At 36.9% G+C, this 14,783-nt stretch overlaps 1 long non-coding RNA gene across 1 annotated transcript in view; it reads left to right on the top strand.

The window, feature by feature from the left end:
- Positions 1-5,951: 5,951 nt before the first annotated feature.
- Positions 5,952-14,783, top strand: part of LOC131739424 (uncharacterized) — a 39,644-nt gene continuing 30,812 nt past the window's right edge. Inside the window, exons 1-2 of the long non-coding RNA XR_009330522.1 lie at positions 5,952-6,105; positions 14,550-14,768. This is a non-coding gene — a long non-coding RNA (uncharacterized LOC131739424). The remainder of the gene's footprint in view (positions 6,106-14,549; positions 14,769-14,783) is intronic.

Genomic DNA, 14,783 nt, shown 5'->3' with positions numbered 1-14,783 from the left:
CTTTTATGCCTAAAGCAAAAAAACAGATGAATCAAATCATTGAGTATGACAGGCTGTAGGCTGAATTATTGCTCATTAAAAGGACTAATTACTTTTGCCGCTCTGATGCAAGATTTATTGGACAAAGGTACAATTTGGGTTGATAGACTAGAGATAAAACACAGAAAGAAACATAGTATGGTAAATCACCACTTGCCTGCCTCAAGCACTCATAGTTTAAATTCTGACAGCTAGGAGCACCGTAGGCCTGCGTGCAGAAAATATCTTATGTAACAGCCAGAGACATCTTTGACATATTGGTTTTATTTAAACGTTTAGTAGGTCTTAGGGCAAATTGTGTAAACAATTCCACCTAAATAACACAGTTAGGTGGACCAAAGTGCTTACAATATAAAAAAGAGGTTGTGTCATCATCAATTGGTTAAATAAATGGACATATACTGCCCATACAACCTTAAACTGTGCACTTGGTGGGGAAATGGCAGAAACATTCCACTTTGAGACCATGGCAATATTTTAGAAGTTGTGCTTGAACTTTAAAATCAATGATTCACAGTGATTTGCATTTGATTGCCTATCAGCAATAATAATACTTATACCACTCCACCTACTACAACCACTACGACTAAAAAAACACACACACACACATATATAACAAACACCCATTGATCCCGATGAGTTATGGATCATTGAATCTTCCTATGAATGTATAAACGTAATTTGTGGTTTCTGTTTTCATCCTTATTAAACAGATTTGCACATATTTTGTTAATCTAGAAATATTGCATCCTTTTGGTAACTATCACCAACTTTGTCACTGCCCACCGCTCCAACTCTCCAACTCTTTGACTTAGTGTCACAGATGTTTCCTGTAGCAACCATAGCAACACACTTCTGATACAGTTGTGAATGGTGATTTAAGGTACTGTATATCCACCAATGTGGGAAAGAAGTGTCAACAAATAGCCATCAAATCAAATTCATTTTCCTATGTAAAAAACTGCTTGGCAAAGAGGATATTGATTTTGATAACAAAGCCAACAGGCACAATAAAATCAGGAAGCAAAAAAGTACATTTTTACATTGTATAAAGGAATAAAGCTTTTTAAATTGTTTCATTAATTAAAGTCCATTGTAAATTTAATACTATTATGATTTTTTCTATTAATTTCATTAATGTTTGGACTGTTTGGTTTCACATATGCTTTTAGACAAGATTCTAAGGTAAATTAAACTCATTAGACACACTTAATAATTTAAAGGAACATAAAATTTAAGTAAATTGTGAGAAAATCCCTTATGACCATTGGCAACATTCTTGATTTCTTTAAAATACATTTTACATAAATTAATAAAGAGCAGCAAGTCTGTTATGACAACTTTGGCAGCTCTACTGTGACTATTATACCGCGATACAATGTATTGATTTTTCCATTCCAAAGCCTTTTTGATTTAACTTGACAGATGTTACTTCTAACCATTATAGACATATACTAACCATTAGCATTATAGGTGGTGTGGTTTAAGAGTCCTGAAAATGGCTGAGAACTTAGATAATGGACACAAAAGAAACCATTAAATACTTCAGGCAATTATTTATTGTTCAATATAGGTCTAAGTGTTGTTAGGCTCAACAGCAAAGTACAGACTATATATAATTTCAGACAAGTTTCATTGATCGTTTAGAAATACATATTGTAATGTTATACATGAATGTGTATTCTACTCTCAGCAGACACGTAAACAATTCCTGGAGAAGTTATAGAGTATGTGATTTCAGTATACCCAGACTGTCACACAAATAGAGTAATTGTGGTCCTGCTGCAGTGGCGGCAGAAGCTTTTTATGGTGGTTGGAAAAAATGCTTTACAGCAAGTCACTTACAGAATAATCCAGTCCAGCAAACTTTGGACTATTTAGTAAATAAAGTTAGAACACAAAAGTGAGCATTATATTTGCAGTTCACATTTCAAACCAAAATGCGCTCGCTACATTTTTAAGATACTGCCAAGGTCTTTACTGCACTGACATGCATTTTTTTAAAAACATTCTTTTGTGATAGGGAATTATCACGTAATTACACTGTGGTCTTGTAACAAACAACTTTTATGTTTGTATTTAGCTTCTCTAGCCTCCCTGGCAGCACTCAGTGGGGGCGGGATTAGCCACGCAAATTACTTCCGGTTGGGGGGCAGTTCAGTTTCAACCAAGTTCCAGTCTCTCTGCCAACAGCTTGTGCTGCTCTGTTTGATCAAGTAAAAAGGGCGTGACCAGAGTGGTATGGGCATTCCCGTTAGGTAGCTTAGCATGTCAATCTCTCCTTCTTTTTTATATATACACCCAGCACTGCTTCCGCCCTTTGTCTGTGTTTGTTTTTGTCCTCCTCCTCCACTTCCTCTTATTTCTAATACCGCTCTGTCCGCATGGGGATCCCTCTGGGAGGAGAAGTGATTTTCACTCCCCAGACCGACTATCCCATCTACCTAGTTTATTTTCAGGTTCGAGCACCTTTCTGTCCCTTCTGGCTGGCTGAGTCCCCACCTGCCGAGCTGGGCCATGCCAAGTGGTGGTGGTGGTGGGGGGGGGGGGGGGGTCTCTATTTTCATCTCTCCAACACGGACCCGAGACTCTTTATCCTAAACTCTCCACGCCGTCCAGTTGCCAGCCTCGCTGCCTGGGGATGCTGCTCTGAGTAGTTCAGTTCCCTTTGTCTTTTATGTTTGTCTTCTCATTCTCCTTGTTCGTCCAGCAGCTAAGAGACACCGCCTGGTTCCGACCTGGACTGAGAGCTTTGTCCTTATTTGTTCTGTCTCTCATTCTCAATAGCCGCCCAGCAGCCAGAGGATGCTGCCTGACCTGGTGAGACGTGAGAGTTCAGAGTGTTTCACATCGTTGTCTTGTCCAGTTCTTCACATCTCAAGATGTCCAGCTTTATGTCTCTAATTCCATGTTACACAAGCACCCCCGTTCCTCAAATTAAATCCCCCTTATTCTGCACTACTCAAACCCTTGTAAGCGACCAGTGAATTTTTTACATTACTTACAAGCTGTGACCCGTAGGTGTTTAGGAAGTTAAAGCAATATGGACCTGCACAGACATAAAATAAAAATATTAGCTGTTATCCATTGAGTTAGCCACATGTAAATATCATAAACAGAATATTAGATGTAGACTGGTTTAAAACATCCTTTTATGTGTCTGCTGTCATGTAATGCTTTCCTGCTAGTACATGTTCAGGGGTCTAATAGTTAAAAAGCATCATTTAAAATCCCTGTTTCTATTTCACCTAAAGGGGCCTACAAGGTATTTTTGGACCAACACGGTAAAAGCTTTCAAACACTAATCAATATTGAAAGAAAGGAAAAGGTCATTCGTTATGCATGCTGTTTAAAGCTTTTTTTTTTTATGCTGCCAGCATGCAATCTGTTTTGTTTTATTGCTTCTTGTGTAAAAAGCAAATGTTGTCTTGTTTATAATCTAGAATTGATCAAACATCATAGCTTTATGCCACAGGCAAATCACTTCTAGACTGAAAATAAGAAAGATTAGCTGTATTAAAAATATGCTCGTTCACAAAATATCCCATTCTACTACTTTAAAAACATATTCAGTAGGTAGCAGGTACTTTACCAGAATGGACTTGGACCAAAGTACTTTAGATGGTTTTTATCAATGGCCAATAAATTTAGAAAATCATGTAATTTAATATATTGTTTTGTATGATTTGAATGTATGTTGTGTTTAGTTAACAACACGTCATTTTGTTGTTATTGTTCGGTTTGAATGTGGTCTCCCAGAGGCGGTGCTACCAGCGTGTCCTCTGCCAGACAGCTTGTGAGAATGTGGCTGCTGCCGTTTATTGAATTATTGTTTGAGTGTTTCTAATTATTATGAGATGGTGTGACAGAAATACAATGAGTTTTGGTTGTAAATCTCCCTCCCGACCTGTGAGGGCGCTAAGCAGCAAAAGGAGACGTCTTTGGACGGGCTGGCCTGACAGCTCCCCGGACCAGGAAGTCGGTCAATCTGGAAGAAGGCGAGACTCTGTTGCAGCAACATATTAACCCGGAAGGGAAACAACGTAGCAGCTGCACATAGTAGAGACAGCTGCACTCGTTTACCAAGGGGTCATGCGTGATAGCATAAAGGGGACGGAGAATCGCAATCTTTTCCTTCGCCAGACAAGGAACTGGAAGGACCAGGAGAAAACTCCTATAAACTTAAAAAAAGAGTTTGTGAGTGTTTTGTTTGTTTTGTCACTGTTAGTAATTGTCTTTTGTTTGTAAATCACTAGACAGCTAACACGTATCCGGAGCTGTCGCCTTGGGCCAGCACTACCCGGAACAACACTACACCACAGTCACTGTGTAATTGTTATCACCCACCACGAGCACTACTGCACGCATCCGGACTGGTGACCATGTATTGTATTATTGTGGGATGGATAGTGTGTCTTTATTATTTGGACTGTAATCCATTTATTATTGTTTCCTCCGTGCTTTACACATTGGTGTGTATTGCCGGAGGTTTATTGTTTGGTCACCAGACCCGAATACAATTAAAAACGGTTTCCAACTGGATTATAACTCTCTGTGTTTCATTACTGCACTGCATCACCCCTACACCTGCACGTACCACTTATCACTTTGCCACAGATGGTCACATGTATAAAAACCCTGCAGCTTCTGTGTTCAAGGTGGGTGTTCGAGAGGAGGAACATGTGTGAGACAGAGCGAGAAAAACATAACAGAAACAAAACCGAAAGTAAAGAGATAACAATTGTTATGCATGCTGGAAGCACCAGCACAGTACTTGTTTAGTTGGTGTCACTTTTGTGTTCGTGATTTGTTTCTGTTTAAAACTTTTATTTTGCTATATGAGCGTTGTTTTTATTTAAATATTTATTTTATTTTTTGTGTAATAAAAATGGCACAGCAGTGCGCTTTTTCACCCAAGTACCTGCCTGTGTGTATCTCTGTCAGCTATCTGGTCTGGGGACGTCACTGCTCGACTAGCATGTCATAGGTGCTAATACGTTTTTCTTTCTACCAATCTCATTGAGAGCTTTGTAACAAAAACACCCCTAAAGTGTGATTCATGCTACTGATCTGAATTATGCTTTATTTGGGTGGCCCAGCATCCAGGATAAAGGCTGACTACACTCATATAGCAGGAGTTTGTGCTGCAGAAAAGTCCAAACTTGGGTTAGTTAGCACCAAGAAAACCTAGCGTCTTAAAGAATTCTAATGCCAGCAATAAGAATGCAAAACAACACAGGCCTGCATCCAAAAGAGCAGCTTTTAAAATATAACATTCCAGAGCAACATAACAGTTTAGAATGATAGCAAACATATATATATATATATATATATATATATATATATATATATATTAACAGATTTCCATTACACAAGAGTAGATGTTAAAACTTCATGCTGATTTGAACTCGGCTCTCGCCAAGATAAGCACCAACTAATACGTAGCTTTACAGTAAACTAATGTGATCCATCTGTGTCTCCATCCATTTACGTTTCCTTCCATATGATGATGTAGATATCCTTCTGTCTGGTGTTAATGGCTGAAGTGTAATGCTGGCTCCAGGGATCAGCTTATTTTGCCTCCCTGGCGCATCAGCACACACAACGGCTCAACCACAGTGCGGCCTCCCCAGCGCATCAGCATGACAACCGTCTGGATTGAGCTAAGTAACTCAGCCCAGCTTACTTACCTGTACATCAGCGTTTCTTTCTTTCTATTGTGCTTGAGATCCCCAGCCAGAATCTTTCCGTTTCAATCCACAGCCAGTTGCTGCTCCTCTCTGCTGCTTCAGATAAGTTCTTCACTGTGCGACGCAACTCTTGGCCACTGAATCCGACGTCTCGGAGAAACCGGGTTGTAGAGTGTGCCACAAATCCTCGACAACCCACTTCCACTGGGTAAACCCAGACTCTCCATCCTCGCTGTTCCGCTTCAGTGGCTAGTTGAGCATACCGCAGTTTCTTCCTCTCATACGCCTCATCTACAGCATCCTCCCATGGCACTGTTAACTCTACCAGGTGAACAAGGCGTGCTGATCCAGACCACAAGACAATATTTGGTCGAAGGTTAGTGGTGGCAATCTCAGGTGGAACAATAAGCCGTTGTATTTAAAGGGGTAGGCATTACTAAGTGCCAGAGCTTTATGTTTCCAAGCAGGAGGCTATGGGGACAGAACTTCAAAAGGAAAAGCAACACCAGTGTAATTGTTAACAAGGGACTCATGCCGTAATACGACTAAACTTGAGTCCTATGTATTTTTTCTTTATTCTTTGTTATTTTTGAAGAAGGTCAGTATTTTCAAACAACACACAGCTACCCTTATTGTGGGGAGCCTTTCTACAGAGCCATCTACAGGATCTCATCTCTGCAGTTTTAGGGAATTTCTTTCACATTTTCAGTTAAACAAACTGAGTTATCTTACGTTTCTATAGTTTTTGTGACTAGGGTTCTATATTTCATCTCTAGATTTCAGGACTGTTGATAAAATTGATAAAGCCTTACCCTGTCCCCAGGCTCTGTTGTATTCAGTTGCAAAGTTTAGTTCTAATCTCAGAAGCGTTCTAATTTACAAAATGAAGAAGGTTAAGTCGCAAAGGTTAACAAGAAATCTCATCATTAATAAATTAAAAAAGAATGGGGTTTCTAGCTTGCAGTGCTGGGCATCATTTTACCTTTTGATATTACCTAACATTTAGCTGCAAGGAAATAAATCACAGAGCTCCTTGTCATCAACTTGTGTTATTCCTCATCATCTTTACATGTATGATACTTAGTACCGGCTATTGAGTTACATCCAGCAGTGATGTCTCAATGTATCTAATAACCAGGAGCGATTGTCATAGGAAGTGTAAAACAAGTCATTGCACAGCTTACTGGGATTGGATTTCTATCAAGCACATTACTTCTCATACCCTTTCTTCATATGTCTAACAGATTTATCAGCCAACGCTATGAGAATGGAAAAAACTGTCAAAAAAGGATCATGGTTATCTGGCCTTTATCAATTTGAAATATGGTGTCTGAGTGTGCTTTGAATCCTTAATACCATATATCTAATTTGTTTTTTAATATATATTTTTTTGTATTTCTTCTCACACACATTCAACTTGATACTGTTTGCTTTTTATATATATGCCTACATTTTATTATTCTTGAAACCCTCCAGCAATAATGCATACTTCAGTTACACTGAATGTAAAAAGGCTTGTGATAAACTGACAGTTGTATTATATGCAACATAGTGAGTTTTTGTTGGTAATGGCTCAAGTTGAAATGGTACCCCAGTTTTTAACAGGATAATATGACAGATGCAGCAGATTGAGATAAGACCACACAATACATCTTCAGTCCCCTTTCAACAAACACAGAGACAGCAACTTTTCAGACCACAATTGTGGGCAAATTTTATTCCATCTTGGAAGAATGAAGAAATATTTTCATGATTTTTATCTACCTGTAATTACATTTTAAGAACAATATAGGTATTTGTTTGACTTCTGTTACTTCGTTTATTTCTTTTTTACTTTTGACAGTGTATACATGTCTTTAAAAGTATGTATGAAATGTCTGTTACAAAGGCATTTATCATGAGTATATTGTTTCAGGGCCAAGTTTGCAGAAATATTTGAGCGGGTACTCATATTATCAAAGGGTTTACAGGACCATGCATGAACTAACAGTAAAAGTCAGAATTAGGAAAGGTTACTGGAAAAAAATAATTCTTCCTTAGCGTTTTTCTTTAGCGTTACTGTCTTACAAACCCAATTTAAACAAATATTCTGTGCTTTAAAAAAAAACAGCAGAAATGAATTAATGTAACATGGTAAATTATAGACACTATAGTTCATAGTTTAAAAAAAGGATCAGGGAGATTAATTGAGTCCTGTTGTGTTTTCAGCTGTATACCAAGTGGCTTCTGATTGCATAAAGACTATTCAGGAGTTTTTTGGAGATTTGCCACTACATGAAGACAGGGGTATTCCTTGATATCCTGCCTGCAGTCACAGACACTGATGCACCAGCCAGTTGGGCACTAAAAACACTCAACTCTACCCATGTTATAAACAACTGCATGGCAGATTTCAGCTCAGGGTCTTTGGTAGAGTCTACAGGGTTTTGACCTTGTAGTGTGTTGGATTAAGGAAAACACACATTTGTTGTTAAGTATCTGATTAGGAAAAACACTTTCTTCAACTGAAGTTAATAGAAGCTACTTTAGAGAGTAATTTACCCAATAAAGTTATCAGACTGGGCTGAGTGGGCAGGAGCTGAGAGCACTGAAATTGGGAATAATATGTTATGACCTGTATGCAGTACAGTAGGGGCTCATGTCTAACTTGCTTCTAGAGAATCAGACAGACCTGTGGTGATCTGTAAGTATTTCTGATTCGCTAATAAACATGCGCCTCTCTGGATCCTAATTGCGCCAGGTCTTGTGTGATTGCCATTCCACTCAGTTTAATGCAGTTGATTGCACTAGAAGTTATCACAACAGGGTTAACATACTGGATTGATTTAGTAGGGTGTCAGATTTGTATATTTACAGGACCCCGATTGCATTACTAGTTTAAGATGTCACTAACTTAAGTCATTCTGAGTATTGAATTATATCAATGATGTCACCACCATGCGCTAAGGCTGAAATCACCTTAAGAAAAATGAGTTAACTCCCAAGACCATGAGACAAGTTTGTATCTGAAACTGGCACCTCATGAGATATTGCATATATTATTCGACAGCACTAATGAAACAAAATGCAGTTAACACAGGATATAAGAGCGTTTCATCATGGGCTAAAAGACTTATGTTGTTGGTTTGTTCACTCACTCAGAGCCCTCACATTGACTGGAAATCCTAATACTTTTATGATATGTGGGGGGTGGGAGGGTGGGTGTTGAGCAGAGAGCTTAGTCGGGTATTAAAAAAAAAAATAGGGAGAGATTTTCAAAATCACCATAGAAGATAAAATATAAATTATGGAAAAAAGGAAATACTGTATTGGTTTTTGTTATAAAAATCATTCAATGCACTTTTAAAACATAAATTCACATTTTTAAATCCCTGTCCCGCTTATATTTCAGCATTCCGACTGACTGTGGTGTCACACAGAGTGGATGATATCCAGTATTTGGTGCTTGTTCTGTGGTTTGGCCCACAATGATTCAGCCTAACAAATTGAACCCAATATGATCAATCAAAACAAACAAAACATTTGAAAAGACGAAAAAAATATACCAAAACAACTATATATAACTTTTAACATTAACTTTTACGTTGTACACAATACTGTGCATGGGTAACATTTTGATTTCATTTTGCTGTTGGGTCATGAATGGGGAATTTTACATACTGCTACAATGTACCAGATTTTAAAGTACGTACTGCATTACAGTCCATGTGTCGTCTCTTTTGGCAAGTGATATTTTCAGAAGTATATCGTTCTGAATTAAAATACTTCTTATGTTGAAGTATTTTTTTTAAAGCAGTAATAAGCCCTACTTATCAGTTTAAAATAATAAAAATTTACATTTAACAGAAATTGAAAGTATCAATTTAGGAATTACAAAATAAAATGTATGAACACTTACTGCTTAAAAGAATATTATAGTCCTAGACATATATGTTTTCTATTTCCTCATTGTAATCATCTACCCTGAAGGACAGGGATAAAGGTAATTGAAAATGGTCTAAGTAGAGCACTGAAAACTCTGCAGGGCATTTAAACAATTATCTTGGAATTTTTCATTGGAAGTGATGAAGGATGATGACAATATTCATGTTATCTTCCCTTCCTGATCTCTGATATTCAATACGTGCACTTTCTCAGAACAAAAATTATATAAATCTCCCTAATGAACAAATAATGACAAGAGACAGATTTGACAGTTGAAATTACTTTTCTAAACAATAAGATTAAAACTGGTGAAAAGGGATACAGACAGAAATGCTGGCACTACCTTATGCTACCGATTCATCACCATTGAGGTTTTAGCACTGTGGGTCTGAGTGAAAGTCTGTTTCTAGATCGACAGCTGACACATAGGTGAACCACAATAAGGTTTGTCCACCTAAGTGTTTGAAGAACACAACAACAATCTAGAATAGTTTCATGAATACCAATAATGATTGGGATTTGGGTCCATATTCTGCTGCAGTAAGGGCATTTTAGAACATCTACCCGAGAGAGAAATGGCAGAAAAACATGCATCTGGTATATATTGTAAATATATTTGAACCTCCTGCAATTTGGAAAAACAATGAACCCAAAGTATTTGATCAAGCCATTGAAAAGTTTTGCCTTATTTGCATAATTTAGACTACACATTTTCATTGTAAAGCCATGGTCATTGTTATGCCATGACTGACCATGAAGTAACCCTAGTCAACAATGACACCAAATGTCTGGGAGGAAAAACTACTGGATCTGACTTCATGTTCAGTCAACTGGTGTAGCATGGTTGGATGGAAAAGCAGGTTACGCTGCATTGCCTGACAACCAGTGGTTCTTCATTATTTGAAGACAGAATAACTAAAACAGAGGTCAGAGAGCCATTGGCAAACTCAGACCACAACATGGTCTCATTTGAAATATTTTTTAAAACCCCAAAAGTAATGACTAAAGCTAAGGTTTACAATTTTAGAAAAGCAAACTACGAAGGTATGAAACAGAGACTAATAGAAGTAGATTGGAGTAAAATAGAGAAAACATCCACAGAAAAAGGATGGCTGTTTTTTAAAAATGTAGTACTAGAGGCACAAAACAATTACATCCCAAAGTAGACAAATCTAAATCTAAAACAAAATGGCCAAAATGGTTTAATAGATCAATTAAAAAAAATATTCAGCGAAAAAAGGCACTTTACAGAGAGAAAAAGAGAACATTCGTTTAAAAGGGACCAAAAACAAAGCACACAGAAAGAGTACTTGGAACTGCGAACACAAGTCAAAAAGGAAGTTAGAAAGGCCAAGAGAGAGATAGAAATCAGTATTGCTAAGGGGGCTAAAACCAATTCCAAAATGTTTTTCCAATATTATAACAGCAAGAGAACATTCAAAGAGGAGGTTAAATGTCTAAGAGACACAAATGGCAAAATCATAGATGAAGAAAAAAAAAATAGCAAATATATTAAATGATTACTTTTCACAGGTTTTTACAAAGGAGGACACAGACAACATGCCCCACATGTCGACCTGTTCCTATCCAATTTTAAATAACTTTAGCATAACAGAGGCAGAAGTGTTAAAGGGACTAGGAGCTCTTAAAATAAACAAATCCCCTGGGCCAGATGAGATCCTCCCAATAGTATTCAAAGAAATGAAAGAAGTTATTTACAAACCGCTAACCAAGATCATGCAACAGTCTCTTGACACAGGGGTTGTACCGACAGACTGGAAAATAGCAAACGTAATACCAATCCACAAAAAGGGAGACAAAACCGAACCAGGTAACTACAGACCAGTAAGCCTGACTTCTATTATATGTAAACTTATGCAAACTATAATAAGATCCAAAATGGAAAATTACCTATATGGTAACAATATCCTGGGAGACAGCCAGCATGGTTTTAGGAAAGGGAGATCATGTCTAACTAACCTACTTGACTTTTTTGAGGATGCAACATTGAAAATGGATAATTGCAAAGCATACAACATGGTCTATTTAGATTTCCAGAAAGCTTTTGACAAAGTCCCGCATAAAAGATTAATTCTCAAACTGAACGCAGTAGGGATTCAAGGAAATGCATGCACATGGATTAGGGAGTGGTTAACATGTAGAAAACAGAAAGTATTGATTAGAGGAGAAACCTCACAATGGAGCGAGGTAACCAGTGATGTACCACGGGGATCAGTATTAGGTCCTCTGCTATTCCTAATCTACATTAATGAATTAGATTCAGGTTTAGTAAGCAAACTCCTTAAATTTGCAGACGACACAAAAATAGGAGGAGTGGCAAACACTGTTGAAGCAGCAAAGGTCATTCAAAATGATCTAGACAGCATTCAGAATTGGGCAGACACATGGCAAATGAAATTTAATAGAGAAAAGTGTAGAGTATTGCATGCGGGCAATAAAAATGTGCATTATAGATATCATATGGGAGATAGTGAAATTGAAGAAGGGAACTATGAAAAAGACCTAGGAGTTTATGTTGACTCAGAAATGTCTTCATCTAAACAATGTGGGGAGGCTATAAAAAAGGCTAACAAGATGCTCGGATATATTGTGAGAAGTGTTGAATTTAAATCAAGGGAAGTAATGTTAAAACTTTACAATGCATTAGTTAGACCTCACCTAGAATATTGTGTTCAGTTCTGGTCACCTCTTTACAAAAAGGATATTGCTGCTGTGGAAAGAGTGCAAAGAAGAGCAACCAGAATTATCCCAGGTTTAAAAGACATGTCATATGCAGACAGGCTAAAAGAATTGAATCTATTCAGTCTTGAACAAAGAAGACTACGCGGCGATCTGATTCAAATATTCAAAATCCTAAAAGGTATAGACAATGTCAACCCGGGGGACTTCTTTGACTTGAAAAAAGAAAAAAGGACCAGGGGTCATAAATGGTGATTAGATAAAGGGGCATTCAGAACAGAAAATAGGAGGCACTTTTTTACACAGAGAATTGTGAGGGTCTGGAACCAACTCCCCAGTAATGTTGTTGAAGCTGACACCCTGGGATCCTTCAAGAAGCTGCTTGATGCAATTCTGGGATCAACAAGCTACTAACAACCAAACGAGCAAGATGGGCTGAATGGCCTCCTCTCGTTTGTAAACTTTCTTATGTTCTTATGTTCTTATGTATAGTATGCTCTATTAAGCTGAGGAAAAGAAACCAAACCTGTAGTTAAAGATTAGTTTCTGAAACACATTTTACTTTAACCTATTAATATTGTAGCCAAGGTTAGAGCATTTCTGCTGCTCTTAACCATAAATAGCAATGTGGTTTGTTAGCCATTCTCTAAACAAACATAATTTGATTGCAATTGTAGTTCAGGAAAGTACAATACTGTCATATTTGTTTGTGATTTTATTGTACCTTTTTATTTTGCTAGTATTCTAAATTTAGAATACAGTATCTGGTATCAAACCGCATATTTTTCTATTCTATTTCTTTTGATTGCAATAGATTTCATATGAAGATCAACACTTTGAAATAGAGTCAATGGCCAGAGGCCCAATAGTTGCCTATAAACAGCCAAAAAAAGAAAGAAAAGAGGTCACTGGTAACATTTTGAATTTGAATGCATGATCAAAGCACAGGAGGTGAAGTCTAGACGTTCTAGGTGTGGAGTAGCAAATGGAATTCATTAGGACCATTCTCCTCTGGTGCCATTGTTCAAGCCTGCTCTTCTTCATGCCAGTCTGTGACTGATTTTAAACAAGGTGCCCAAGCTCCTGTGGCAATGGGATATGGCTTACAAGACATTGCTTATTCTAACAATCCAGGTTCTCTGCCGATCACATTAGTTCAAATTGACACATTCATTAACCTTGAAAGGGCTTTGAAACAAATACCTCAAACCAGCTCTTAAACTTCTTTGAAGGACATGATTTTTAAAATAAGTTATTAATCTTTCAAAAACAATGTTGTGAAATATGTGGCTGTATTGTATGACACATTTTGGCACAATGGAACTTGTTTTACCTTTTCAAAGTGCTCTGTTTTTTAAAACATATTTTTGCGTTTGTTGACAACCTATAGTATTCAAATATAACAATATATAATTTTTCAACATAACAGCAAACTGATACCTTGAACAAATTAGGTTTAAACATACCTTAAGAAAAAAATGAATTTTATGAATAGGGCCCAATATGAGCAATAAGAAAGTTTTTCATCCTTATTTCTATTAAAAAAATCATATTAATTTTCTGATTAATTTTTTTCCTTAATTTTGAATAAACATACTGAGCAAAAGTGTGTGTGTGTGTGTGTTCTATCCATCACATGCATTAATTTGTTTAGTCACTGCAATATATATATATATATATATATATATATATATATATATATATATAATTTATTCATGACTAGAATGTGCCAGGTTTTATTGTTTAAAGATCAGTGTCTGACAATTTATTTTTTAAAAGTATTTAGGGGGTATTTTTTCATTCAAAATGACCTGAAACTACAACTTGCTAATTATTGCTGGATATACATTAACATAAGGCCAAAGTAATTTTTTGATTGAGAGCTGAGGATGGCAAAAATAACTGTTATTATTATTACTATTATTGTTGTTGTTGGTGGTGGTGGTTTTGTTGATAATAATAATAATAATAATAATAATAATAATAATAATAATAATAATAATAATTTTTGTAATGAACAACCAGAGTTGTGGTAACGCTTTATTGTAATAATATTACTTTTGTCAATAACAAGGTAATATAAGGTGTTTCATTTTTAATCTGAGTAATAATACTACAGTTGTTTTCCACAAAAAAGAAAGTTTGTCTCGTTACTTTTTCTCTGTTGTACACCTACATTATTGGTCTTTTCTTTAGGAACCCCGACACAACAGACTGCTCAACACCGATGATGCAATCTCTTCTGGGATGTCTCGCGACAATAAGCCGTGAGGCAATCAAATCAGTCTTTCTGAGCCTTGTCATTGAATAAGGCTAGGTACAAGGAACAAAATGATGTGTATCCCTACATGCCAATTCTGATGATACACTTCAAAATCACAGGAAACACAGCTTCAAGAGGAGGCTTACTTGACTGTACGTACCACTTAA

Source organism: Acipenser ruthenus, chromosome 1 (assembly GCF_902713425.1).
Source record: "Acipenser ruthenus chromosome 1, fAciRut3.2 maternal haplotype, whole genome shotgun sequence".
Lineage (NCBI taxonomy): Eukaryota > Metazoa > Chordata > Actinopteri > Acipenseriformes > Acipenseridae > Acipenser > Acipenser ruthenus.
The sequence above is the reverse complement of the archived record's forward strand: the minus strand, read 5'-3'. Positions and strand labels throughout refer to the sequence as shown.